General features: G+C 32.6%; 1 long non-coding RNA gene across 2 annotated transcripts; it reads right to left on the bottom strand.

The window, feature by feature from the left end:
- Nucleotides 1-712: 712 nt before the first annotated feature.
- LOC146940428 (uncharacterized) lies at nucleotides 713-2,230 on the bottom strand. 2 transcript variants are annotated; one of them, XR_015032014.1, is made up of 4 exons: nucleotides 1,973-2,230; nucleotides 1,719-1,787; nucleotides 1,221-1,499; nucleotides 713-1,070 (listed from the first exon to the last, which is right to left on the bottom strand). It is a non-coding gene; the product is annotated as an uncharacterized LOC146940428 (long non-coding RNA). The 2 variants fall into 2 exon arrangements; XR_015032013.1 differs by having other exon boundaries at nucleotides 1,719-2,230.
- Nucleotides 2,231-3,212: the final 982 nt, after the last annotated feature.

Genomic DNA, 3,212 nt, shown 5'->3' with positions numbered 1-3,212 from the left:
CCTTTGTTTTATCTTTGGTTTTCCTTTTGGTGTATTGCTTGTGCTTGGGATCTAATCCCCTTCTTTTTATCTATTTATATTTATAATATATTTTGCCACTAAAAAAAAGATAAATATCAATAAAAAATTGTTAAATTCAGAAATCAAACTCAGATTCTTTTAAACAATTTGATAAATCCCTCATGTGATGAGCCGTCCTCGTATAATAGGAAAAATACAAAAGAAAATGAATAAACAATTTGTGGCATAAAGCGGTTTCGTTAAAGGTTAATATATTTGTCTGGCGTCTCTTCCTAAATAGACTTGCTACAAAGGATAATCTGCGGAAGAGAAATGTCTTGGATGTCTCCCTAGTATCTTGTGCGGCTTCATGTGGGGATTAAGAGGAGAGAGAGAGAGACCATTTGTTTTTTAAGTGTGATCACTACGGTCGTTTGTGGCTTTTGATCTCCCATTGGCTTCGTATCGATACAGTTCTTCATGGCGATTTATATACTCATTCAAATCAATTTTGTGCTCTTGGCGGTTTCTCAAATAATTCATGGACAACTTTCTCTATTATTTGGATTTCGGTCTTATTTGTTATCCGGAAAGATCGTAATAGTAGAATTTTTAATAATCATTTTGATCAGCTTACATGACTTCTCGAAAAGGTTAAACTCCAAATTTATTGGTGGTTGAAAGCGAGCTACATTACGTTCGACTTTGACTATCAGTGGCGGAGCCAGGAATTTCATAGAGCCTGGGCGAAAAATATATGCAAAAAAATTTAAAAGAGAGGTTCGTCTAACCTTTAGTTGTTTACAAGAGTCAAAAACAGGTTGCAGAGTCACCAAGAAAGTGTATGATAAATCAAGCAGAGCTAAATTTGGGAGCCAATGCAGGGAACAGAGTCCATCTAACCCAATTGATGGGCATGACATTAATATTAATGACTCGATTAGTGGACAGGCACGGGTTGTTGCAGACAAGCAGTCATCAGTGAGTTGACTATAATTCAAAACAACAAACATCAGTCCATACTCCATACATAAGCAGGATAACCAAGAAACTAGAAGATAAAGAATCACCTGCAAAATGATGCATCCAGAGATGTCAAGATAGGTCAATTAAGGGATACCAGATGTTTCTGACTTTTTTCTTAACTTGAGAAGCATAAACATAATTTAATTGGAAAACAACATAATTTGCACACTAATCAAATCAAAATTGGATCATACCTATTGATTGTAAAGTGAAACCTGTTATGAAAGATGCTCCCTAATTTTTCCCATAATCATTTGATGTTGTTGCTGTTGAGCATAAAGAGTTCCATTAGTTCTCAGTTGAGCATAAAGAGTTCCATTAGTTCTCAGTTGAGAGGCTACATTCGACAAACCCATCATCCCAATGTCTTATTGTCCTCTTGATCACAATTTAATCATGATAAATTACATTGCTTTGAAATCTTGCCTGTTTGTTGAAATTGGGTTTTTCTCTCCCTTTCTTTTCAAATAAATCTGATGAGCAAAGAAAAAAAGAAAGATAACCATGTGATTTATACTTGAAGAAGGACAAATATGAGAGGTGGACCATTTAAAACATAGGGTGTTAAATTTGGATAGATCATCTAGAAATTTACCAATCTTTGTATGCAATATATGGACTGGGTTTATGGAAAAACAAATAAGCAAAGTTATTGAAATATTCATGAATTAAAAAAGCAAAAAACATCAAACCTGGAGATGCTAATGCTGATGAGAATTCACTGCAACATTTTATCAAACACTTTGCGTGCATATATGAAACTGAAAAACAGCAACACGTAATTCCAACATGTGATCAAATTAGATTTTAAATTCACACACAGTCAATATGAATCATAGAAACATCAATAAGTGAATAACTATAAATAGCTGATGTGAAAATAAACCTCCCAAATTCTAACATCAATAAGTGAATCACAGAAACATCAAATTCGAACAACACTAACCTAACCTTAATTGTCCATGACTCATGCCCTAGCACAATGACAACGAATCAATTGATTTCTCCATCTTTGAGAACAAATCCACAAATAAAAATACGTAGGATCCTTCGAAGAACAGTAAAGCCTTCCTTGTAAGATTTATTGATTTGCCCAATTTTTTTCTTTTTGAAGTGTGTAAATTGGTCTATAGGTTGGACCTAATGTGAGGAAACTACGGATCGAGCCCGGGCGACCGCCCGGGGTCGCCGGGCGCTAGATCCGCCACTGTTGACTATCCTTTTTGGAGGCAAAATCATTTATGTTGTTTTCAAGGTGTTATGTAATTTTGTTAATTTCTTCTTTGACTGTCGGTAGCTTGACTGTATTGTATTAAACTTTTAACAGTTACCTCTAGCACGCCTTGTGCTTGAGGGGCTGGTTGTTGTTTCTTTAATATAATTCGCTTAGTTTATTAAAAAAATTTGAATAAACGCTAATTAAATATTGTGTTAAACAAAAACACGATAATCTTGTAAGAAAAAACAACAAAAACACGCTTTTTCCTTTAAAAAAGAAACACGCTTTGCAGCTAGACTTGCCATCGGCCAAACACGCGCTTTGACAGCTTCCCAATCCCATCCCCATAACATGTTTACTTTTATTCTAAACAAATTTAAATTAGAAGTAAAAATAAAATTATTGTTTTTGACATCCCTTCAAAAAAAATTATTATTTTTTGAAGGACTTCAAAAAAAAATTAGAAGTAAAAATAAAATTATTGTTTTTGACATCCCTTCAAAAAAAATTATTATTTTTTGAAGGACTTCAAAAAAAAAAATGATTGTTTTTGACTTTATATTTTAATTTTAATTGCTAAATTTAAAATAGTTACTAATGCTGTGTTGAAACTTTTTTGTACTCGAAGGTTGATATAAATTACACTCGAGAATATATATATTTTGCAAGCTCTAATATACAACTCACTTCAAAAGGTTTTGTAAAAAAAAGCTCACTTAAAAAAGCTGGTGCATTTTACAATAAGTCGCCCTTAAAAATCCTAACAATTGGAGTTTTATATCTTATATATTGCCTATTAGGAAATAATCAAGAGAAAAATTTAGACAACCGGAAACACACTAATATAAGGAGTAAAAATAAACGAAAACAACTCACAAAAAATATTATTCAACCAAACATTGAAAAAAATAACAAACAATCTCATACAATTTTTGTACGTATAAAATTGTAAACCCTCTTAACTACT

The sequence above is a fragment of the Medicago sativa genome, chromosome 3, assembly GCF_051527215.1.
Source record: "Medicago sativa cultivar Bolivia chromosome 3, Bolivia_mono, whole genome shotgun sequence".
Classification (NCBI taxonomy): domain Eukaryota; kingdom Viridiplantae; phylum Streptophyta; class Magnoliopsida; order Fabales; family Fabaceae; genus Medicago; species Medicago sativa.
This window is presented reverse-complemented; position numbering and strand designations above follow the sequence as displayed.